Raw genomic sequence first — 26,852 nt, forward strand, 5'->3', positions numbered from 1 at the left:
ATCATTTTCCTCAGATCTTGACATGTTGATTAAATAGCTGTCTGGTGTTTAAAAGCTGTTGATGTTGCTTATGGCTGTGGCTTATTGTAGAACTAGATATAATGTCCTGGATACACTGGAATGCACATCTGAGGACTTCATTCAAGGCAGGAGAAGCCATAGTAGGTGGGTGGCCCATGGCAGGTGAGTCCCTCTGTGTAGTCAGGTGGTCACCTTACAGTTTATGCAGTCGTCAACACTAACGGTCACTCTGACCTTGTAAGGACCCGGGCTTCTGGGCTCTTTCAGACTTTGTTTCATGCCTGAGGTGGAGTTTGGAGGTTGACCTTGGATGAGCCCCTGTTGCAAGCTCTCTGCAGAGTCAAGGGGCATGGGAGAGTCAGCAGGAGGCACTGCTATCCCTTTAAGAATTGTGCTCAGCTGTGCTCGTGGGTTTCAGAGGAATCGTGGGGGGCCACAGCCAGCATAGCTTCAGACTAATGCATCACCCTGCCAGATCCCGCTTCCACACATGCAAGGAATTCTACACTCAGGGGAGGTGGGGAGGCAGAGAGAATCACTGTTATTGGGAAGGCATGAGCCCACCCATATGTAGGCCTTTTGTGCATTTCTAACAGGAGGGAGGGAAAGGTGAGGAAGGAGTCTCTCTGGCCTGTATCCTGTGGTCAGGACAGCACTGGTGGCCAGTGTCCTATTGGGAGTGTGAAAACTAACGCCCAAGTGGGCAAGGACAGAGGCCGGGGTGACTGTGGCTGCCAACCAGGCCAGGGATCACAAGCAGTGTCAGGGCAGGCTGGTGCCAGACTCAGGTCAAGACTGCAGAAAACTTCATGTGTGAAGATAGACAAGCCCCAGAGTCAAGCCTGAGGGCAGGAGACTTGGAGGGTAAAGGCAACTTTTTGTTGGCTTTAACGCAAGGCCTGGTTATCAGGCTGGTCTCCCACCTAGAGCATCTTTTGGGAAGCAAAGCATTTTGAAGGCTCAGGTCTCCTGTTCCCTTTATGTGATAGATCCTACATGATGTAGCCTATGGGAGATGGACTGACTCCTTAGAGAGTACCTCCGTTACTCCCAAAATAGGAGTCTAGAAAGAGAGGTACTTCTATCAACATCTAACACATCATTTTCCTAATCCTCAGATTACAAAGTGGCAGCTCACATACCTAATCTGGACAGCAGATGAGATCATTAGAACTACAATGCTGTTTTTAAGGAAAATTATTTTGTTGCCAACATTGAAAAATCTAGATCTTTCATCTGAAAATCTCAATTTCTGGGTTTCCTTAGAAAATCAAAATGTCTCGGTATATATGTGGCTACAGTTAGATAGAAATAATTAGCTGCTACCCCATTAAGACGAGATATTTAGTTTTCTACATTCCTCATGATGGCAGTGGTGGCCCATCTGGGGTGGCCGTTGCCATCATGCCAGCTGCAGCAGGGAGCCATGACCAGGGCTGCACACTTTGTGGAGCTGGTGGGAGCTGGGGACAAGTGGGAGCCCTGTCCCTTTCAAATTGGTGTGGCAGTAGCTCCCCGGTTGCAGCCGCAGCTGCCCGAGCGGTGGTTGTGGACCCAGGCCTCCCACTCCATGGAGCAGGCAGGAGTCCTGCCCTCCTGGACACAGCTGCAGCCATCCAAATCGCGGCTGCAGACCCAGGCATCCCTACCCTCTTGGAAATGTCTGCTCCCCCTGCTTGGCTCTCCCTGCTGTCAGTGCCCACTCCAATCTCAAAGCAAAGTCAGGGCCGATCCCAGGTGCTGTCACAGCCAGGTCAGGTGTGCACATGCTTGGGGCAGTGCTGACACACCAGTTCCCTGCTGCCTTAGCCCCCTCCAGACTTTGGGCTCTGACAAGCTTAGGAAGGGAGACAATGGGGGGCCAAGGACAGCTCAGTGCTGGCCTGCAGATATCCCCTGGCACCTACAGCCTGGGTGCCATGAACGGCAGCAGGAGGCAGACAGGTTCCTAGGTGGAAGGTCCACAGTGAGGCCCCAAGTTCAGGCCAGGAAGGGCCTGAAAGCTGGGGGCTGGACTGCAGTCCTACAGACTGGAGCGGGAATGTGTTGTGCTTTATCTGGGCCCACCCATGGCCACCCGTGGACCAGTCAGCATACGCTTCCTCCCCTCTGAGGCCCTTAAAAGCCAGAGGACTCAGCCAGAGCTGAACAAATGTTGGGACCACCAGCTGCAGAGAGGAGCTAGCCACCCCAAGTCCTCCTCTCTGCTGACAGCTGGGAAGATGACAGGAAGACCTGCCTACAGAGAGGAGCTTCCCACTCCAAGGTCTCCTCTCTGCTAGGAGCTGAACACTCATCAGGACACCCTTGCTGCAGAAAGGAGCTGCCCCCTGTGGGAGACTAAGCTATTCTATTGCTCAGTAAAGCTCCCCTTCATCTTTCTCACCCTCCACTTGTCGGTTTACCTCATTCTTCCTGGTCACAAGACAAGAACTCAGGACCCGTCAAATGGTGGGGCTAAAAGAGCTTTAACACAAACAGGTTGAAACATGCCCCTTGTTCGCCATGTTGCAGGCAAAGAGAAAGAGAGAAGAGTTTTGGCCCTTCGGGGAGCCCAGACCTGAGAACTACTTGAGCAAGGGCTGTCACTCCCTCTTTGGGGCTCTGTGGTTCACTGGCATCTCCAAACTTCCAGGTGCCACCATGTTTCCCGTTGCCAGCTGTGGAAGCTGCTTGTCGTGTGCCTGGTCCAGTGGCAGCCTCACAGAGAGCCGGCACCTATTCTGGCATCTGGAGCTGCCTGCCTGCCCTGTTGCAGCAGCTGGCATGTCTGACTGTGTGCAGTGGCTGAACCCCACGCTTCCTCACACACCCCTTGCCGTTCCACACCTTACTCCCCCTTGACAGGTGTGGGACCCAGGCTGGTAACATGAGCCAAGCACAGCCTGTCAGGCTGAGTGGGCACAGCGAGCCCAGCAGGACCGAGCACAACTCAGACAAAGGTGCCACCTGCCACAGAGATTTCTGGCCAGAAAAACGACACCCTAAAGATCCCATAACACTTACTCTTCCCTATTGTATCCTATTACTGACTCATCCCTTTCCTTAAAGTACCTGTCTGGCTTATATAGATGAGTTCATTATTCTCACTGTAATTTAAATCTCCAACTCTAATGTTCAGAAGGATTCCTTCTCTAATTACTATAGTGCAGTGCAGCACTCCTCAGACTATTTATGGTGTAAAGCCACTATTTTCTATTTTTCATGTTCTATTTAATTTAGAGATGATATGTGGTCCTATTGTGCATGACTACTGTATGGCTCACCATTGAATCATCACTGGAGTTTAACAACAGTCAGACTGGTATACACCCTGTCCAATAAGATGACTTCACTCACTTAAATGTGTGACAAAGACAGATTTCTATAAAGGATCCTGAATGGTGGTATTCAATTCCTGTACCTGTTGCAGCCAATCAGTAATAAAAACTTTGTAGCCGTACACTGTTTCTAAAATCACAGTGTGTGTAACACTGGAATGGTGAATTTATTGTATTCTATTATTTTAGGAGTATGATTTTAAATGTAATGAAGGGCAATAAATAGAATCTGCATTTGGCATTTTCTTAATGTGTGTCTTCCAAAGGACTTTATGAGAGTAGAAGATTTGATCCTCTTAATGTTCTAGAATAACTGTAGGGAAATATCTCTAACTTATTAAAGCAAACTCTAGTAAAGGAAACCAGTTAGCATCAAGGAGGCAGGTTACATACCATGGTTGGGAGTTATTTGCATTCTGAAATGTAGGATGAAAATAATTCGTCAGCTCAACTGTGAAGGGGAGTCTTCATGACAAGAAAGGGGAAAATAGTGAAAGGAGGGGCAGAAGAGCTGACTTCTGGTCCCCTCAGTAGAATTTACTTGGGGGACCATCAGCTTCTGTGGCTGTAAAATGAGGTTGGAAAAATTATTTCAAAGGTCTTCTAGAGGTATACAGTTATCAGACTATGCTCTTTTCCTAAGAAAGAATCTCTACTGAAAATGGGTAAAAGGGGACCAGACTTTTTTCTAAGGTCTCCATTTTACAGCTGAGGTCACTGTGGCCCAAAGATGGTAATCAGCTCTTTCAAGGTCAAAGCAGGGATGAGAGCTGGTCATCCCACCTGTTGTTGAAGCTCTTTCCTCTCCTTTATCCTTAGAAATAGCGCTCAAGATAGAAGGTGCTTAATGTTCTCTTCTGGGAAAGTGAAGCTCATGTGTTCAATGCCAAGATGTTGGGGTCGCTTGGATTTCTAGGAAAGCACTCACAAGAACTTGTGAGGTCTCATTCTTGATAGTGAGTCTTGACAACACTCTCACTTAACAACTCACTCTCGAGAACTTTCACTTGTGTTTTATTTGGGGAAGCCCAGACAGGTTGGGAGAAAAGGGCTGATTTTATAATGCAGGTCCTTAGACTTCGAAAACCTAGGTCTTGTTCCACTGGACGTTGTGTAACTGTGTTGTGAACACAAATGCTTCTCAGTTAAGGTGTTCTGGAAATTCTGACTCTATCCACTGACATTGTCTTAAATGTGGTTATGGGGTGATATGATGAGCCCATGCCCAAAAGTCTATTTTTTGAAAAATGTTATGGGTACATAGTAGGTGTATGTATTTATGGGTTACATAGAAACGGGAAAAGTTCCCTTGTCCCACTCACAGGGCATGTGATGGGCGTGTGGCTCACTTCTTCAGTGCCCTGCTGCTCAAACCCCTAGCGGGAGCATACAGACTGGTAGGTTGTGTGGCTCTGACCCCATGGCGGTATCTAAAGGTGAATGTTTACAGATGAAGCCTCAGTAGGCATGTGTTACAGTATGCTCTTTCAGTTTAGCCATCTGTAGGTAGCTCGTGTTAGTCAGCTCAATTAGACCCACTGCCTTATCGCAAGGACAGAGGGCTTTCTGTATCCCAGGGTTTCTTGCCTTGGTGTACTGGAAGAATTGGATCACACATGGGCTTGGAGAACGAGTGCGAGGTTTTATTGAGTGGAAGTAGCTCTCAGCAGATAGCGAAGCCAGAAGGGAGATGGAGTGGGAACGTGGTTTTCCCCTGGATCCAGGCCCGCTCAGTGGCGGGGCTCTTCTCCGACCGCCCCAACCGAACTCCGCATTGTTTTGCTGGTCAATGGCCTGCCAACCTGCCAGCATCTGCCAGTGCCTGTCGGTGCGCTCTGCCAGCGTGCTCCTCTTGATGTCCAGCTGCTTGTTTCTCTGCCCGCGAAGGTCTTGGGGTTTTTATAAGCACAGGATAGGGGTGTGGTGGGCCAGCGTGGTCTTGGGAAATGCAACATTTGGGCAGGAAAAAATGTCTGTCCTCACCTAGGTCCCTGGTCACAGGCCCAGGGGTGGAGCCCTAGCCACAGACCACACCCTCCCCTACCCAGCACTTCCCTGCCCTCCTCCCATATCAACATGAGATATTTTGATGTAGGTCTTCAATACGTAATCATCACATCAGGGTAAATGGGGTATCCATGACCTCAAGCATTTATCCTTTGTGTTATAAACAATCCAGTTATAGTTTCTTTGTTAATTTAAAATGTACAATTAAATTATTTTGGACTATAGTCACTGTTGTGCTAGCAAATACTAGCATAGAAAAACTAGAAAGAATTAATGTCTTATTTATTCTTTCTATTTTTTGCACCCATTAACCCTCCCAACTTCCCCTCCAGCACTCTACTACCCTTCCTGGCCTCTGGTAAACATCCTTCTACCCTCTGTTCCCATGAGTTCAAATATTTCAATTTTTAGTTCCCACAAATATGTGAGAACATGTGAAATTTGTCTTTCTGTGCCTGGCCTATTTCACTTAACATAATGACCTCCAGTTTCTTCCATGTTGTTGCAAATGATAGGATTTCATTCTTCTTTATGGCTTGGTAGTGCTCCATTGTGTATATGTACCACATTTTCTCTATCCATCTGTTGATGGACATAGAGGTTGTTTTCAAATCTTGTCTATTATAAATGGTGCTGCAATAAATATGGGAGTGCAGATATCTCTTGGATATACTGATTTCCTTTCTTTTAGTTATATACCCAGCAGTGGGATTGTTGGATCATATAGTAGCTCTATTTTGAGTTTTTTTTAATATATATATTTTTTACTATACTTTAAGTTTTAGGGTACATGTGCACAATGTGCAGGTTTGTTACATATGTATACATGTGCCATGCTGGTGTGCTGCACCCATTAACTCTTCATTTAACATTAGGTATATCTCCTAATGCTATCCCTCCCCCCTCCCCTCACCCCATAACAGTCCCCAGAGTGTGATGTTCCCCTTCCTGTGTCCATGTGTTCTCATTGTTCAATTCCCACCTATGAGTGAGAACATGCGGTGTTTGGTTTTTTGTCCTTGCAATAGTTTGCTGAGAATGATGGTTTCCAGCTTCATCCATGTCCCTACAAAGGACATCAACTCATTGGTTTTTATGGCTGCATAGTATTCCATGGTGTATATGTGCCACATTTTCTTAATCCAGTCTAACATTGTTGGACATTTGGGTTGGTTCCAAGTCTTTGCTATTGTGAATAGTGCTGCAATAAACATACATGTGCATGTGTCTTTATAGCAGCATGATTTATAATCCTTTGGGTATATATCCAGTAATGGGATGGCTGGGTCAAATGGTATTTCTACTCTAGATCCCTGAGGAATCTCCACACTGACTTCCACAATGGTTGAACTAGTTTACAGTCCCACCAACAGTGTAAAAGTGCTCCTATTTCTCCACATCCTCTCCAGCACCTGTTGTTTCCTGACTTTTGGATGATCGCCATTCTAACTGGTGTGAGATGGTATCTCATTGTGGTTTTGATTTGCATTTCTGTGATGGCCAATGATGATGAGCATTTTTTCATCTGTCTTTTGGCTGCATAAATGTCTTCTTTTGAGACATGTCTGCTCATATCCTTTGCCCACTTTTTGATGGCGTTGTTTGTTTTTTTTCTTGTAAATTTGTTTGAGTTCATTGTAGATTCTGGATATTAGCCCTTTGTCGGATGAGTAGATTGCAAAAATTTTCTCCCATTCTGTAGGTTGCCCGTTCACTCTGATGGTAGTTTCTTTTGCTGTGCAGAAACTCTTTAGTTTAATGAGATCCCATTTGTCAATTTTGGCTTTTGTTGCCATTGCTTTTGGTGTTTTAGACATGAAGTCCTTGCACATGCCTATGTCCTGAATGGTATTGCCTAGGTTTTCTTCTAGGGTTTTTATGGTTTTAGGTCTAACATTTAAGTCTTTAATCCATCTTGAATTAATTTTTGTATAAGGTGCAAGGAAGGGATCCAGTTTCAGCTTTCTACATATGGCTATCCAGTTTTCCCAGCACCATTTATCAAATAGGGAATCCTTTCCCCATTTCTTGTTTTTGTCAGGTTTGTCAAAGATCAGATAGTTGTAGATATGCGGTATTATTTCTGAGGGCTCTGTTCTGTTCCATTGGTCTATATGTCTGTTTTGGTACCAGTACCATGCTGTTTTGGTTACTGTAGCCTTGTAGTATAGTTTGAAGTCAGGTAGCGTGATACCTCCAGTGTTGTTCTTTTGGCTTAGGATTGACTTGGCAATCTCCTTAAGCTGATAGGCAACTTCAGCAAAGTCTCAGGATACAAAATCAATGTACAAAAATCACAAGCATTTTTATACACCAATAACAGACAAACAGAGAGCCAAATCCTGAGTGAACTCCCATTCACAACTGCTTCAAAGAGAATAAAATACCTAGGAATCCAACTTACAAGGGACGTGAAGGACCTCTTCAAGGAGAACTACAAACCACTGCTCAATGAAATAAAAGAGGATACAAACAAATGGAAGAACATTCCATGCTCATGGGTAGGAAGAATATATATCGTGAAAATGTCCATATTGCCCAAGGTAATTTATAGATTCAATGCCATCCCCATCAAGCTACCAATGACTTTCTTCACAGAATTGGAAAAAACTACTTTAAGTTCATATTTTGAGTTTTTAAAGGAACCTTCAAACTGTTCTCTAGAGTGGTTGTACTAATTTGTATTCACACCAACAGTGTACAAGTGTTCCCTTTTCTCCAAATCCTCACCAGCATTTGTTATTGCTTCTCTTTTGGGTATAAGCCATTTTAACTGGAGTAAGATGACATCTCATTGTAGTTTTGATTTGCATTTCTCTGATGATCACTGATATTTAGCACCTTTTCATATGCCTTTTTGCCATTTGTATGTCTTCTTTTGAGAAATGTCTATTGAGATCCCCTGCCAGTTTTTAAATCAGATCATTATATTTTTCCCTATAGAGTTATTCGAGCTCCTTATATATTCTGGTTATTAATCCCTTGTCAGATTGGTAGTTTGCAAATATTTTCTCCTGCTCTGTAGGTTGGCTCTTCACTTTGTTGATTGTTTCCTTGCTATGCAGGAGCTTCTTAACTTGATGTGATCCCATTTGTCACTGTTTGTTTTGGTTGCCTGTGCTTGTGGGGTATTACTCAATAAATCCTTGCCCAGTCAAATGTGCTAGAGAGGTTTCCCAATGTTTTCTTTTTGTTGTTTCATAGTTTGAGGTCTTAGATTTAAATAGTACAATCGCATGGAGAACCGTTTGTAGGTTCCTCAAAAAATTCAAAATAGAGCTACCATATGATCCAGCAATCCCAATCCTGAGTATATACCCAAAAGAAAGGAAATCAGTATATTCAAGAGATATCTGCACTCCCATGTTTACTGCAGCACTATTTACAATAGACAAAATATGGAAGCAATATAAATGTCCATCAACAGATGAATGGATAAAGAAACTGTGGTACATATACACAATAGAGTGCTACCATCTATAAAGAAGAATGAGATTCTGTTGTTTGCAACAACATGGATGGAACTGAAGGTCATTATGTTAAGTCAAATAAGCCAGACACAGAAAAAAAAATTTGCATATTCTCACTTACTTGTGGGAGCTGAAAATGAAAATAATTGAACTCATGGAGATAGAGAGTAGAAATATGGTTACCAGAGGCTGGGAAGGGTAGTGAGGTGCTGGGGGGAAGTAGGGAGGATTAATGGGTACAAAAATAGAAAGAATGAATAAGACATAGTATTTCTTAGTACAACAGGGTGACTATAGTAAAAATAATAATTTAATTGTGCATTTTAAAATAATGAAGACAGTACGATTGTATTGTTTGTAACACAAAGGATAATTGCTTGAGGCTATGGATACCCCATTTACCCTGATGTGATCTTTATATATTGCAAGCCTGTATCAAAATATCTCTGTAACTCATAAATATATACACCTACTATTTTTCCATAAAAATTACAAATAAAAAATCCTAAAACTCAGCCCTTACAAGATCTGCAGGGGAGACAGAATTTGTAGGTTGATCTCCCAAATTCATCAGGCTTGGAAAGGACCTTCGACTTTCTGCATAACTACATTAGCAAAACCAAACCAATTCTATGGAAATGCCAATATTAATAGAACAAATATTAATACTCCTCAGAGGGAGATAGCAGAGTCTTTACACTATATGATCCCCATTGTCCAATATGCAATAAAAAAATTCAACATGCAAAGAAACAAGAAAATATCACCTATTGTCATAAAATCAATAGAAACAGACCCAAAAATGTCCAGTTGTTAAACTTCATAGAAAAAGACTAAATCAATTATTATGTATTCAAAGAACAAACAGAAAATAGGTTCAAAGAATGAAAGGAAAATATGATCTTTATAAATGTACAGATAGTGAATTTCAGCAGAGAAATGGAAACTATAAAAATAACCACATGGAAATTTTAGAGCTTAAAAAATTATAGTAACTGAAATTAATAACACACTAGATGGGCTCACATTAGTTTGGAGATGGCTAGCATCAAATGAGCTTGAAGAGAGATCAAAAGTAATCATCCAATCTGAAAAAAATGGAACAAAACATGTATCTCTAAACTTTTTAAAGGTGTTGTATTGACTTCTTTTGTATGAGTTTTTTAACATAAGAAAGTAATAACTCTCTTGGTACTTCAAGCTAGACTCACGTTTTCGATTCTCCAGGACACCACCTTTGGGGTTCCCCACTGTAGCTAAAAGGGACCTGGCTATGGTAACATAAATGGGTAATCACCTTGGCAGAAGTGATCTTAACAAAAATTTCACTTACTTCAACTAAAGATTCAGTACCATACAAGCACTGAGAAAACCTCACTCATTCTCTAATGTTCAGCTGAGCAATCACATACTGTTACACATTTGTCTTCTAAAAGTCATACATACATAGCACAGTGCTATGATTAGATACCTGGACTATGGTTATGGAGTGCCTGGATTTAACTTTTGACTCCAGTACTTACTAGCTGGGTGACTGTGGGCAGACTACTTAGTTTGTTCATTTGTAATATGGGGATAATAATATTATATACCTAATACATTTGGAGAATTATTGGAGAGGATATATGTAAAGCACTTACAACAGTGCCTGGCACATATGTGTTCATTGTTATCACATTTCTCCCAGGTTTTTTAAGAATAGAGATTTTCAGGGGTAGAAGAATATTAAAAGAGTGAATCACCTTTAAAACACTGGTGTAAAAAATACCTCATGTCAAAAAATGTTTAAAATGTGCTTTAGATGAAACCTGTTACCTTTCCCCTGCTGATCAACAGAGACATTCCTTTTTGAAAGCTCAGCTTTAGAGATACTGCCTTCTTCTTGGAATAGCTGTCTGCAACAGATAAACATTACTCTGTGCTACTGGGTGTGTTCAATGTGTAAATAGATTGTGGGAATATGAGAGGCTGGTTTTTCAAGTTCCTGCTCCAAGTAGTTCACAAGGGTCAAGTAGTCCAGCATTCTACAGTTTGTGTGTTTGAGAGAAAAATAAGCCCATAAAAACATTCTAACCTTCAGATTAAGGTAAGACTAATGCGTTTAGGGATCTCCAGTGTGATATCTGATTTCTTAATTTCTGTATTTTGTGTGTGGTGGGGGAGTAGTGGGATTTGCTGGTCAGGAAGAAAACAGCTCCTTCCACCATTTGATATTGTATTTTACAGTAAAAAAGGGAGAAATATGTACAGAAGGGACATTTTGGCCATTGGTAGCTATGAGTTTAATGGATTGAGGAGAGAAATATAAGTATCTTTTTGTTATTAACACTTGATTCTATCTATGAAGTGAAGCATTGCACTAGGTTCTACTGAAGAGTGAATGCCTCCAGGAACAAATATGCATTCTAGTGACATAAAAAAATCAAATTCACAGCAGAAGTGTTGCATCATTTTGCTATAAATCTCTCACACCTCTCTATATAAACCTCTCACATCTCTATATAACATAGATTGTCCTTTTGCTCTGAATTTCTTTCATTTATTAGAAAATTTAGATGTTTCATTTGGAATTATTTAATTGTTTTTACATTCAGTTCCATTTTTGATATGGACAAATATCCAGTATGGATATAAATTCAGTAGAAGGATTAATAAAGTCTGAAAAACCTGGAATAATTTCAACATGAATATGATACTGTAACAGCTTACAGAAATGCGATATTAACTGTGAACATTAATATACTCTGAAAAGATGCATCAGGGTTTAAAAAATTTCTCCTTAATGTAGATTGTTTTAATTACCAATACTGTCTTCCTCATTTAAATGAAAAATGTAATTTTACAACTATTAATATATAACTTCTCTTTGCTCCAAGTATATGTGTATGCCTGGAGAAAAGCATATGCCTGGAGAAAACAGGAGTTATATATTTATAGCATTCAAAATAGTATAAAATATTGTTTACATGTAATAATGCATTTAGAAGTACTACTTCAGTAGTAGCCTCCTTAAAAAGTATTTTAAACACAGGAATTAAGTATATAATTTTTTCATTTTGTAATAAGTTGTTTATATGTTATTTGGAGAACAGCTTACACACAAAAGTGTTACAATTCATACCCTAGGTCTTAAATGCATGAAGCCATTTGTTTGGACTCTAGTGAAATCCTTAAATTGGTCCTTGCATCCCTCAGTATATATATGTACATACCCACATATACATGCATATTTACATGTGGGCAACTAATAACTGAGAAAATGTCTTACTGCTCTTTTAGTTGTTGAATCATGCTTTTTCTATGTATTTATGATTTCCTGAAATTCTTTGCTATTTTAAGTTTGGGTATTAGCTATGTTATCCTTCTATTTATTCAGATTTGTTAAAGTCTTCTGATAGGTTTAGTGAATAAAATTATTGAGCTTCTACCTCTTTTCTTTTGGAGGCCCATTTAGTATTTTTGTTGAAATTACTTCCTTATTATTATTTAGTATGTTAAGGGAAGGAAAAGGAAATGTAGCTTTAATATGTAAAATGAGCAGTTCGTTTTACTTAAGCTCTATTATATGATGATGTATCTTATGACTATTTTGCCATCCTGCGTAAGCACTTAGCTAATCATCTTTAATACATTCTACTTAAAATCTACTTGTAAATATGCTTTTGTACATTCATATCTTACTTGTCTGTGGTCTCTCATCCTCTTTCTCTCTCACCCCTCTATATACATTCACACATTTTCCATGATTTCACAAAACTTCTCTCCAACCTCGTTCCATTCCTGGTTATCTCTTTCTGTGGGGAGTATCATCATTTCCTTTGACCTCTGTTTCTCTACATCTTCCATCTTGCTTAGCCCATGGACTTTTGATTTTACTGAAGACAGCAAAAAAGCAGATGGTGCTTCTGTTACTTGCAGAGTTAGCAACCGCTGTGGCTACCTTAGGTTCTGAAAGATTATCTAAAATAGGGAGGAGCTCCTAGAGGAACAAAATATAATAAACATGTAGTGTACTAGGATAAAAAATTCACTTGATCTGGTCTCTCTCTCCTTTTAACAAAAACATTTCTCTAAGAAGTGATTAATAAAACATACCCTACTGCCTCACTTTCTCTTTTAAAATCTTTCTTTCAAATTCCCCTATGACATAAAATCAATCTTCATCACTTTATTGACACTGTACTTCCAAGGGTCACCTGTAGTGCTGCTAGGAAATTCAAGTACATTCATTTATTTATGTGTTCATTCATCCATTCAATAAATATTTATTTAGTGACAGCTATGCATCAGGCATTGCTGAGCACCGAAGTTACAGTAGGGAACACTTAAGTCTGCCTTTATATATCTCCAGTCTAGTTAGGAAGGGTGTTAACTCACCCAAATAATTCATTACAAGTGTGATAAGGGCTATAAGGAATACTTTTCCAAATTCTCATTTTATTCATCCCCTTGGCTCTATGTGACACACATGATCAATTCCTACTTCTTAAATTTTCTCTTTCCTTCTTGTCCATGACTCTATCCTATTTATTCAACTACTTTTCTACCACTTCCCTTCTTGTCTATTTTTCCTTTTCTCTTCCTTAAGTTTGGGTTTCCCTCAAAGGTTTAGCATTTATTTAGCCTATAACCTATTACGTTTTGCCTTTCTCTATAACTTCTTATCAACCCTTAGTTTTAAATATCACCTCTAAGTGGATACCTCCAAGACTTCCATTTCCACATCTTATCTTTTCCATCTGCTATACATTTTCCCACTTGTATGTCCAAGGGTCACTCGACATTGATCATGATTGTAGCCAAACTCACAGCTTTTATGTCAAACCACTTCCCCTTTCATTTCATTTGTTTCTGTGAATGGCATTAATGATCTCTTGGTTTCTCACATTTGAAATCTTGGAGTCAATTTTGCTTCTAACTTTTCCTTTGCTCTCAATATCCAAACCACTACCAAGTCCATTCATTTCTTTAATTATAATGTATCTAGAAGCCATCCTTTCTCATCTCCCTTTTCTGTTATTTTTTTCTTTTATTCTCTATTTTCTCATCCTTTTTTCCCTCAGTCTAAAAGCTACCTAGAATTCAAGGTTTTGGTCAGGCCCCATCTCCATCAGAAAGTCCACACCTCATGGATATCTTCTTTTTCTAAGCCCCAGAATCATTGGGGTAGTGAAAAGAACATAGCCAAAGAGCCAGGTTTAAGTTTTGATTCTACCATTCACTGCCCCCTGTGCACTCTCTGTGAACCACAGTTTCCTCAGACTCATTCTATCTCATATAGTGGCCACAGGAACAAATATAGTCATGGAGATGAAATCATTTTGAACTATGAAGAACTATATAGATATTAAAGTAAGATTTGTTGCTGGAAGAATAACTCAGGAGCAGAGACCAAAACCCCAGGTCTTAACTATTGAAATCATATTGTGCAGGGGTTGAGAGTGTTGACTCTGCGGTCAGATGACCTGAGTTTGAATCTCAGCTCTGCTACTTACCAGCTGCATGAAATTGAGAAAACTTAGTTAGCTTTCCTGTTGCTGAGTTTCCTCACTGTCAATTGGGGATAACAATAGTTTCTACTGATAAGAGTGTTGTAGGATTAGAACGTTTAGTAAATGTAAAATACTTAAAATAGTGCCTAGCTCATAGCAAGTGCTCTGCAAATGTGGAAGAGGTGGTAGGGGCCTATGAGGCTAAGTGTGGTTACGAGGTGAAAGCCAGGTATTAGAACTGAGCCACCAGATGGAGATTAGGTACAGCAAGGATGCAAGCACAGAGCTACAGACTGGACACATATACCTAGATGAATCCCTCATGATTCAGATAAAAAAAAGAATGATCTTGCCATTTGGGGCAGAACTGAGCAAACGATGGAGGTATGAACGTTCTGAGCGACCATTCGGGGCACAAAAATGGGGATAACAGTCTTTCAGACACATTTTCTTTTTGTTAAAGAAGAACAAATGTTAGATTGCCCTTTTGTGTTGTGAAATATGTCAGTATATCATGGAATCAAAATGTCAGTATCCAAATAAATGTCCAAATGTTGAGAAAGCTGACTCAACTGTCCTCTATATTCTAGAAATCCGTCTCTTTAACAGTCATATGCTTATTGCATTTCAGAGGACAAGGGCCCTTAGAAATGTCATTCCTCACAATTTATAGGATTATTGCCCAAAGTGTGTATTTTTACTAATACACTTGGAGATTAGTTTGTTTGATTGTTTCATGTCAGAAAGAAAAATAATAATAATACTTAGAATATTCTAAGGGTTGTTCTAAGTGCCTTAAATTTTTTAACTCATTTAATCTTCACAAGAACCTCATGAGATGAACATCATCATCATCAACATCATCGCCACTACCATTTACATAAGAATAAACTGAGGATCATAGAGGTTAATTGGTAATTGGACCAGATTTCAAATCCAAGCAGCCCAGCACCAGAGGCAATTTTCTCAAGCACTGAGTGCTATCATATCAGCAACTCTGTGTTTTAGAATCTGGTTAAAAGGGCATGCTCTGGAGTCCTAGACTGCTGTTACATGTTGCATCTCCAGTTTTCCTTGACAAGTGGTAATAAATGTTTGATATTTTTCATAATTGATAAAAATTACTTACATAAGATTTATACTAAGTAATCCAATGTCCAGTAATGCTGTGCAAGAAGAGTCTGGTTTTTCTCATCCATTATTCTGTATTTGAGCATCAAACAAAGGCCTCAAATACTGATGCTCTCTGTTTCCTAGAGAGTATGTTATACTGCTGGCCGGGCGCGGTGGCTCACGCCTGTAATCCCAGCACTTTGGGAGGCCGAGGCGGGTGGATCACGAGGTCAGGAGATCGAGACCATCCTGGCTAACATGGTGAAACCCCGTCTCTACTAAAAAAAATACAAAAAATTAGCCGGGCGCGGTGGCTGCCGCCTATAGTCCCAGCTACTCGGGAGACTGAGGCAGGAGAATGGCGTGAACCCAGGAGGCGGAGTTTGCAGTGAGCCGAGACCGCGCCACTGCACTCCAGCCTGGGCAAAAGAGCGAGACTCCGTCTCAAAAAAAAAAAAAAAAAAAAAGAGAGTATATTATACTGTTTTGCCCTGTAGTTAACTGATGTTGTACCCATGTACTTAACTGCTGCTGCTACCCGTGAGGATATTTTCTAGGGTATCTGTGAGTTTCCATCTTTGTCTTTGCTAACTACTTCAAAAATTCAGGCTCAATTTTTGGAGTTGCTATGTTTGTTTTCTATTTCCTATTTTAACTACTTCTTGTTCATTTAAATGTTCTCTCACCGTAGTTTAGTGGGATTTTTTTTTTTTTTTTTACTTTTCTCTAAGCGTTAGCTACAAAAATAACTTAATAGGCTTTTAGTTCATTTTCTTCTTCACTGAATAAGAATATTAAAATCAAATTTACCTTCACCGAACACTTAATAACTTTTTTTCATTTCCAAGAAGGCCCAGTGCCATTTGTAACTCTTGTTAAAGTTTAATTTGGCAGTTTCCAATTTTTGTAACAGTCGACTTATCCAGGCTAATTTGATTTAATATTTCTAACAGAATGCCAGGAAACACTCTGTTCCTACAATAAGAACATGTCTGATTCATTTAAGTGAATAAGAACATGTCTGATTCATTTAAATAAGAACACGTCTGGTTCATGTAAATAGACTTCAGCAGCATTTTTGTTTTGGTGTTGTGCAGTCAAAAAATATTTCCGAGAGAATATCAGGACTTGGAAAGAAACCAAGAAAATGAATACAAAACAACTCTAAGATACATATCATTCTAAAGCAAGTAAAATCCTCAAGACCAAATAATATAATTTAAACAACCATTTAACATTGATAATGTTTACTAAGAATGGAAGTGGTAGACTTTACCAGAAAATATAGTTGAGTTGGGGTGGGAGGTGGGGGTGTGCAATAGAGAAACCAAACTTGGAAAGAAGCCATCAGATAATGATGTTCCAGATTCAAATATAAACTTTAAATCCAAATATACTTTTATCTGGATTATAAAAACGAAAGTTCAGCAACAGCCCACTTTGTAAACACAGAACAAGAGTGATCATATCAAACAGGTTTACTTAATACAAATAGCAGAGTATAGACAAATCCATTAATATATCCCCCTAAGAGCTATTTATGTACAACAATAGTCTTCTCTCCCTGGTGTGAAGTTACATTAAAATCAGTATATGATTAAAATTTTTGAAATTGATTTCATTAAATCAAGTGACATTATATCAAAGATCAGTTTTCAAACAAAGCAGTAAGAGCCTATTGCAAAATAGGCATTTTTCCCAACTTTCAACAGATAATGGTATATCCAAAGATGTCTGTGGCCACAAACAAATGTATAATTTTTAAGTTGCATATTTTGACTAGAACTAGATATGTACTAAAAAACCATTTTGTGATGAAGAATCAATTCCCACTAATTGAGAGACCAGCACAGGGAGAATACTATTGATCTTAAATACAAGGAAGTCCAGACATTAATATGGAAAAAATATAGATTGGGATGTCCTGTTTGCATTAGCCATGTTCAAGAAGGAAGAATTTAATTTGCTTTGAACTACTCACAGCTGCCATCTAATTATTTTTGTTGACTGTTACAGAGTTTGAGCTCCAAACACAGGAAGGTTATTTCTAAATCAGTTATACACAACAACCAAACAGCTATTGATTTTCTTTCAAGTGAATTCCCATCTGACTCTTATTGTTCTTGTGAATAATAGTCATATGTATGGCTTTATACTTAAGCACAATAGGATATAACTAAATATTGGCTCAACTCAGACCTAAAGAGTAGGTTCCTGAACAGTGAGAATAACATCTAGTGATAATCTTTCACTGCTTATACTGGGAAAAATGTTGAACCTGGGTCAGCAAACATGAAATGTAGGTTCAGTACTGCCCCTAATGATAATGCCAAAGGCTCACACTTTCTGAGGATTTACCGTGACTCAAGAACTATTCAAGTGTTTTCTATGTAACCAAGGCATACAGAGGTTCAGTCATGTTTCTCAGAAATTTTAGAGCCAAGATTTAAACCAGAGTTCCTGCTTTGTACCAGAGTCACTTTGGTCAGCTTAAGTAACTTCCAAAGGCATCTTCCTGGGGTATTTTTTCCTGCTGCACCAATTTTTACCTTTCTTCCTGATTCTCAGGCTCACTCAATCTATACTGGTATCTGCGAACCTGTCACTGACCTCACCCCATCTCCAGCATCTCACTGATTGGTTTCCTCTCCATGATCTTTTCTTAAGGGGACACTGCATTCTTTGGGCCCCTCATCATTACTCAAGGCCCCTAGATCTACTGGCCCCCTCAGTCCTCCTAGTCCCTCAACCACCACCAACTCCTCCTCTCCTAGCTTAGCTCCCCCTGTTCCTACTCACAGGAGCCAGGTAGCATCAGGACCTCCCCAATCTCATTTTCCTCTCTACCCTCTCCACACTCTGACTACTGTTTCAGCTTTTATTTCTTTCTTTAGTCAGGGCAATCTGCTCTGATGTCATATCCTACATCCTCTCTACACTGTCATATAATAAAACTCTTTTGGTATGTACAAGTGTGTACCCTCCAAAGCAGGAGTGCTGGGCACTGGTATGAATTTGACCAATACAAAATTAAACACACACACACACCTGTGTGTTATGTTGTATATTATGTTATATATAATATTGTTGTGTGTGTACATATATGTTATATGTATGTATATTTAATTCTACAGTATATTATAGTGGTCAAGAGCACAGTCAATAGAGTCAGACCCCTTAGTCAGAATCCAGCTTCACCACTTACAAGCTGTGTAACACTGGACAAGTTACTTAACCTCCCTCTGCCTTGGTTTTCCTACCTGTAATACGGGAATAGTGAAAGTATCTAAATCAAATAATTGATATTGTAAACCAAAAGGTATCTGAGACAGGTCTCAATCAATTTACAAAGTTTATTTTGCCAAGATTATGGATGTGCCCGTGATACAGCCTCAGGAGGTCCTGACGACATGTGCCCAAGGTGATTGGGACACAGCTTGGTTTTATACATTTTAGGGAGCCGTGAGACGTCAATCAGTATAGGTAAGAATGAACATTGGTTCAGTCAAGAAAGGCGGGACAACTCTAAGCAGGGAGGGGGCTTCCAGGTCACAGGTAGATAGGAGACAAATGGTTGCATTCTTTTGATATTTTGATAAGCACAATTTACAGGAATAGTCACTTATGCCTTAGTCTGGCTTAGTGAAAAAACAGGGCAAAGGAAGCAATCAGATACACATTTGTCTTCTGTGACAGAGGGATGACTTTGAGTTCTCCCTGTCCTTTGTCCACAAGAAATTTCCCTGTGAGAAAAATTGTGAGGGAGGTATGTAGCTTTTTTATCTTTGTAGGTATCTTATTTAGGAATAGAATGGGAGGCAGGTTTGCCCAATGCAGTTCCCAGCTTGACTTTTCCCTTCGGCTTAGTGATTTTGGGGTCCAGAGATTTATTTTCCTTTCACAATGTAAAGATTGAACTGTTCATATATGTAAATCAAGAATTCATAACAGGGCCTGAAACTTGTATATAAGTGCTGAGTGTTCACTATCATTATTACCATGACTCATAAGGAAAAAGCATTAAGGCAAGTATAATAATGGAGCAGGAAATATACATTTAAGTGGAAAATATAGTACAACATGGATAATATGACATGTGTGATTAATTACGACTTGAATAATGCGAAGCATGTAATTATTTTTGGCTTTGCATTTGATATCTGAGGAATCCCACCATTTCACATGAAAAAGTGCGTGTGACAAGGAATCTTCCAGGAATTTTGCATTAGAAGTTCCTTTTGATCCTCCTCAAAACCCCGTGAAGTTAGTACTATTATTATCTCCACCCTGTATGAAAAGAAACCAAGGTTCAGAGAGGTTAAGTAACTTAGTTTCTGTAACATAGTAATTGCCAAAGCTAGGATTTGAACGCAGAGCTTCCTGACTCCAAAACTTGACTCTTTGCAATTCTCCACTTGAGGTGTCCATTGGAACCCCATAGGACGTTAAAAAAAATCCATGGAACACAAACTCAAGAGATTCTGTTTTTTTGAAAAGCAGCTTTTGTGAGATATAATGTACATACTATACAATTCACCCATTTGAAGTGTACAATTCAATTTTTTTTTTTTTAGTCTATTCACAGTGCGTTTAGCCATCACCACAATCTAATTTCAGAACACTTTCGCTCTGGGCGGGCATGTCCACAGAATCCCTGGGGTCTTAATCTCAAAGCCACAGACCTTGTAGAAGTCTTGAATGAACTTCAAATGATTTGTGAACTTTTTCTAGGATCCACAGCTTTCACTATCTTCTCTAAAGTGATAAAAATATAAGCCAAAAAAGTATTAAGAAACTCTAGACCAGAATGGCCTTGAACTTTAAGGTACAAATCACAGGGGGACCTTGTTAAAATTTAGATTCAAATTCAGTAGCTCTGGAATGCGCTAGGCCTACTATCATTAATTTTAATGATAGGAATGCTCACTTTAAGTTAGATGTTATGTGCCCTAAAATTCCATTCTTCTCTTTAGTAGATCTATGCTACGAAATAACTGCACTCAATTATTATTGTTATATTTTTAATGTCATCGGTAAAATATTGGCAGACATTTATTTTCTTGATTGATGCATACTTATCCTCAAAATAGCTATGGTTTTGGCTCTTGGTGCAAAAAGTCTAAAATATTTACTAATTGTTCCTTAATAGAAAAAGTTTGCCAACCTCTAATATAGACCATGGGGGAAAGCCACCTTTAAGGAGCAGAAATGTTGTTCATCTTACTCTCCACAGCTCCTTGCTACATGTGGCAGACATGACATTATCAATCAGACTTATAGGAATCCTAACCAAGTATGAGGGGCAGCAAGCTGGCTATATTTATGTATAACTCCTCCTCTAGAGGAGAGATCTGGGCAGATGAGGGTCAACTTCACTTTTAGTTTAAAAATACATCTCCCTAGAGCTTCAAGCTGCTCTCCTGGGTGATAGCATGGGTGGGTGTCCACAAAAGACCTTCATGCATTTTCAGTTAGGTCATGTCTCTATGATCTTGGAAGCAAGATTCCCTAAGAGTAGTCTGCAATCCATATAGAGAGCTTGGTTAATTGGGTTTGGATGATGGTTCACCAAACGTACAGGTAGAATATTTTATCTTCTTACACTCACCTTCAAGCTACTTACATTAAGGTGTTTGTTCAGAACATTGAACTTTCAAGAGCTGTCTGACCATGCATTTCATATGTATGAAGGCATTTCTGCTTATTTTCCAACACTAACTCACTTTGAATGCTGCAAAAATGATCTATGCTATGTTAATGCCTGAATATGCATGACTTCAAAATTCTCCAGGCTTCAGGTGGTCTCCTGCACCATAAGCCTCTACTGCAGAGCATCCTCTTAGACATCCATCTTGAACTATTTTTTCCTTATGTCTTAGTCTATGACTTTAGATCTCCTAACTAATGGTTGATTTTTCAGCCAATTTTGTTGTTGTTGTTGTTGTTGTTTGATGCGAGAGGTTGCCCATTCTCAAAACCCACTTCCTTCTTCCAACCAATGCCCATTGCTACAAGGCCCGCAACTGTGTTCAGCTTTCAGCATGCTCCAGGGGAACAAGTATAAAGTCTGACCTGGATGGAATTAGATTATGCACCAAAATAATTCCAGGATTTACTAATTTATATCATTAGAAACCTAGAATGTTAGGCCAAGGAAGATGTAATATAACACTGGATTAGGCCAAATGTATTGATATGGTGCATTTTTCAGAGATTCTGGATTTAGTGTGATACTTCTTGCAGCTGGAGGTGTTGTTAACAGTTTACTTGATTGTTTAGTTGAAATCTGAACTTAGCAATGACCTACGTCATTGACTCTGTGTGATATACTTGACTCCCAGTTCATTAGACTTAACTAACTGCTCCTCCCATTCTGTTGATCATCCCTCTTCAGTCTCTTTCATCATCTCATTTATTCCTCTTGTCCCTGGACCAAACCGAAGATCAGGCTGCTTATTCTCATGGCCCGATAACGAGATTCAGATAAGCTGGGAAAGAAGGAAGTTTATTTCTGTAACCGGGTACGGCTGAAAAATATCTCCAGACCAACTCAAAATTACAAAGTTTTTCGACTTTGTAATTTTGAGTTGGTCTGGAGATATTTTTGACAAAGAGCTTATATACCTTCTAAGCTATATGTCTACATGTAAGTGTGCATTCATCTAAAGACAGAAGTGATTTACTTCTTCTATTCTATAACTAAGATCTGACTCCTGAAGACCTTCCTCTGGAGCCTCAGTAAATTTACTTAATCTAAATGGGTCCAGGTGCCGGGGGTGATTACCCTTATCTTGTCTCCTGCTAAATCATGGAGGTCTGGGGAGTTCCTTCAGACCCCCAATAAACTTGTTTGTGGAGGTCTGGGGCGCTTCTTCAGACCCACAATAAAGTTTGTTTTATCCTAAATGGGTCCTGTTAAGAATTCCTTCATTATCTTGCCATACTTCAAGGCCCAGGAAAGGCCTGGGCAAAACTCTTGGTGGGCTTTTGTTACCGTCCAGTCTTTGTATAAGGGCACTGGCTCTATCAGCTTTTAATATTTAACTTCACCACTCAGTCAGTGCTGAAACAGTTGTTATGGAGGCCTGCGTTAGTGAGACCTAGCCTGCCACACTCTGTCCATTCTTTAAATATTGTTGCTTCTCATGATTCTATCTTTTGCCCCTTTCACTTCTCTTCCTGGTAATCTCACCTGCTTGCACAGCATCAACCACCATCCACCATCGAGGCACCAATGATTCCCAATTAAATACCTCTAGTATAGACATCTGATAAGCTATAAACAGTTTATGGGAAGTTTCCTATTCTAAATGCCTTTCTGGACAGGTCTTTGTTGTTGCATCATAAGTACCTTTGTTGTTGCACCATAAGTGTCCGGAACTCAACATATGTAAATTGCAATTAACTATTATTTTTTTCTCTTTCAACATTTTTTGTCTTGTACTCTCCATCACTGTGAACAGTATTATCATCAACATTTCTAGGCTTTATGCCCGTGTTACTGAATCAGGCTCTCTGGAGATAGACACCCAGAAATCTATTTTTAACAATATACTTAGGTATTCTTATGCACACTAAAATTTAAAAACCTTTGCAGTTCCCCATGCTGGAAACCTCAGAGTCATTCTCTTTTCTCTTCCATACCACCCACATCGAGGAGGTCACTGGATCTTATTGAGATTATTCTAAAACGTCTCAAAAGTGACTCTTATTTCCCTTCCCACTACACAGCTTTAGTTCCTAATCTCTCCCTGGCACTTCTGCAAGAGCCTCCTCATTTTGTCTACCTGACCTTTCCCCTGTCTTTCATCCAATCACTGAGTGCTGGTCTTTCAAAAAACAAATAAAAAATTCAAATATGATTGTGCTGTTCCTTGGCTTTAAAGCTTCAACAGCTTGATGGCATGAGAACAGTTTTCAGGCTTCTTAAGGTCATGGAATTATTTCTTCAAATGAAATCCTACCAGGAAATCTAACTTATAGAACAGATGAAAACGGAGCTGCTCTGTTTGAAGCAGTCGTCGGCGCCACAGGCTTGGCCACTCAGCCTCTTTCGCTGTGTTTCCTAAGAAAACATTCCTGAAGATACAGTTTGAAAAACACTGGATAAAGTCCATATTCTTCGTTTGGATGCCAAATTCCTCCCACTCTGACATCCCCCTTTCTCTTAGCTTTCCAATATTAACCCAGACCCCAGACCTGGAGTTAGTCACTATTTCTTCAGGACTAGTTGTGTGTTCTTATGACTTTTTCACATTTGCTGTCTTTACAACCTAGAATGACCACTTTTTTCTTCCTAATTGTTTTTTCCTTTGTGTTCTCAAAGCCAAAATTGGGATTTATGAAACTGTGATTTTATGTTTATGCTTGTCTCCACTAGAAAATAATAGAAAATAGAGAAGCCCCTTGAAAACAGAACCTATGCATTCTTCATGAATGTATCCCCTAGATCCAGCACAGTTTCTTTTTTTGTTTTTTATTTGTTTGTTTGTTTGTTTGAGACAAAGTCTCACTCTGTCGCCCAGGCTGGAGTGCAGTGGCGTGTTCTTGGCTCACTGCACCCTCCACCTCCCAGGTGGAGGGTGCCTCAGCCTCCCAAGTAGCTGGGACTACAGGTGTGTGTCACCATGCCCAACTAACTTTTTATTTATAGCAGAGATGAGAGCTCATTATATTGCCCAGGCTGGTTTCGAACTCCTGAGCTCAGGTGATCCGCCCGCTTCGGCCTCCCAAAGAGCTGGGATTACAGACCTGAGCCACAATGCCTGGCCCAACATAGTTTCTGACACATGATTCTATGCATGTTTACTGCACGAACATTTATATGCTCTATAACTCATTCTATCTGTTCTTTGGTTTTATATTTTCTTCAGACCAAATATGTCTTTTTGAATTAAACATCACTTTAGGAACTAGATGTATTAACTTCAAAGCTATATGACACTCATACTGTTCTTTGCCTGTGTTGTAGCCTAGCATGATAATTATTGATAATCAGTGGATATATGCATTGTGTATCATGACATATGAAGCAGAGGTAATATGGCTATAAGATATTTTTGACAGAAATGCCATTTGCTGTATTTTTTTAACTGATTTTATATGTAACATGTATTCATTGTAAAAACATATAAAGAAAATTATAAAGAAGATATTAAAATACATTTATAACTATCCAGAAATAGACTTAATATTTTGGCTTATTTTTTCTCATTCTTTCTTCTATAATACATATATGTGTGTGCATATATATATATATATATATATATTTCTTTTAATATAATTGGGACCATACTGCATAAGTAATTTTGTATCCTGAGTTTTTTTCACTGCCTTTGTATTGTGAGCCTTCAAGCATGCCATCACATATAAAAAGACTATTAGTATTATTAATAATGGTATTAATTAAAAATTATGATGTTTCTAAGGAATTGCTAAGATTTATGAATTCTTAATAGAAAGTCTAGGAAGCCAGAGACCTCTGGGTATTTTGTGAATCAAAGGGAATGGAGGTTTGTGTTGGACTGATGCATTTTAATGACGTATTGCTTAACTTCGTTGAGAATAGAAACGATGGAGGGGTCTAAATTTTCTGAGCATCTGTTATGTGCCAGGCATTGTGCTAGACACTTTTTATACATTAACTCATTTTAATATTCAAATGATATATTCTTCAAACCCAGGAAGTAGATATTAATATGCCCATTTAACAGATGAATAAACTGAGATGCAAAGACAAAGTAGCACATCTATGTTATTATCTCAGGGAGTAGAATTTTAATTCCATTAGTTTCCAAAGCCCACACCCTTTCCTCTACCCCACACTTTCTCCAACACCAACTTTGAGAGGGTACACAAAGTCAGTCTTTTATTCTGAAGATGTTGTATTAGCAGTGCTTACCCTGTGGACCATAAGCCCTTGGGTGACCACAGTTTATAAACCCCTGAAATTGCCTCCCTTTGTCATTAGAATGTACATGTATATTTTTGAGGTAGAGAGCCTATAGTTGTCACTGATTATCTAAGGGATCAACTGTTCCCAACAATGTTTATGAATCTCTACTGCAAATAATGGGATGTATACAAGTATTGCAGAAGCCCTTTGAGGAGTCTTTAGTTTTGCTTGTCAGGCCCTGTGGTGAGGGGCTATATTCCAATTTTCATTTTAGGCATCACTTCTCAAATGTCTTATTTTGCATTTAATTCATAAATTTATTCATTTGGCAATATTTTCAAATACCTACTATGGTGCCAAGAGTTGTGAGGTGTTAGGAATACAGGGCTGATCAAGACAAAACGAGATATCCCACAGAGCTTAGACATTAGCAGGGAAAACCAATGCATGTTGGTTAAAATCAGCATTTTAAATCAGCATGATGAGTGCTTGGCATAGTCCTTAGCATTGTTCACCAAATATTTATGATTTCTTCCTCTTGTAGGCAGATGGCAGGATACCATTTACTGGTCCCCTTGTAATTGGGTAGGGCTAAGTGACCATCAGTTCTGTTTAAGGAGTTGTAAGTAGAAATAATGTTTTTCACTTCCAGGCCAGGACATTTAATTCCTACTATGAAACCTTTCAGAACTCTTTTTTCCCTCTGGTGTGGCAATTGGCAGTGTTCAAGATGGTAGCTCCCTAAACAGCCTGGATTCTTGAGGGATATATAGCATGGCCAAGAAATATGAAATAAACCTGTGCTGTTACAAGCTGTTGCAATTTGCGAGTTATTTATGTCACAACATAGTCTACCCCAGTACTGCTCAAAATGTCTGTGATGAAGGATCAGGTTGTTTGTTACTTTTATTTTCAACCTGGATAGAATAGTATTTTTGCAAAATACAATTTAAGTAAATTAGCAGATAAATGAGACATGAAATACATAAACATGCAAGTACAAATTTTCATTAGATTCAACAGATTTAAAATTACTCTGTCAAATTACTATAAAAATTTCTAAATGCTTATTCTTAATTTCTTTACTTATATAATTGCAAACCAGTAAGTTTACAGACCTGCACTGGTTTGCAACCCAAACTTTGAATAACGCTGTATTAGCCTATCCCAACTGATACAGTGTTACTGTAAGAGAAGTATGAAAATGTATTGGATAGATACTATGAGTTTCCAATTGCTGCTGTAGCCAATCACCACAAACATATTGTCTTAAAACAATACAATGTATTATCTTACAGTTCTGAAGGTTAAAAGTCCAAAATGAGTCTTGGGAGACTAAAATCATGGTGTTAGCAGGGTTGCATTTCTTCTGGAGCCTGCAGGAGAATCTGTTTCCTTGTCTTTTCCAGCTTCTAGAGGCCATCTGCATTCCTTGGCTTGTGGCTGTTCCTCCAACTTCAAAGCCCATCACCTCAGCCTCTGCTTATGTCGTCACACCTGCTTTTCTGACTTTAACTCTACTACCTCCCTCTTG

General features: G+C 39.3%; 1 protein-coding gene across 9 annotated transcripts in view; it reads left to right on the plus strand.

Annotated features, from left to right (window-relative positions):
* SYTL5 (synaptotagmin like 5) overlaps positions 1-26,852 on the plus strand; it is a 222,773-nt gene that overhangs the window by 90,057 nt on the left and 105,864 nt on the right. The gene's annotated exons all lie outside the window — the stretch shown is intronic.

Source organism: Pan paniscus, chromosome X (assembly GCF_029289425.2).
Source record: "Pan paniscus chromosome X, NHGRI_mPanPan1-v2.0_pri, whole genome shotgun sequence".
Lineage (NCBI taxonomy): Eukaryota > Metazoa > Chordata > Mammalia > Primates > Hominidae > Pan > Pan paniscus.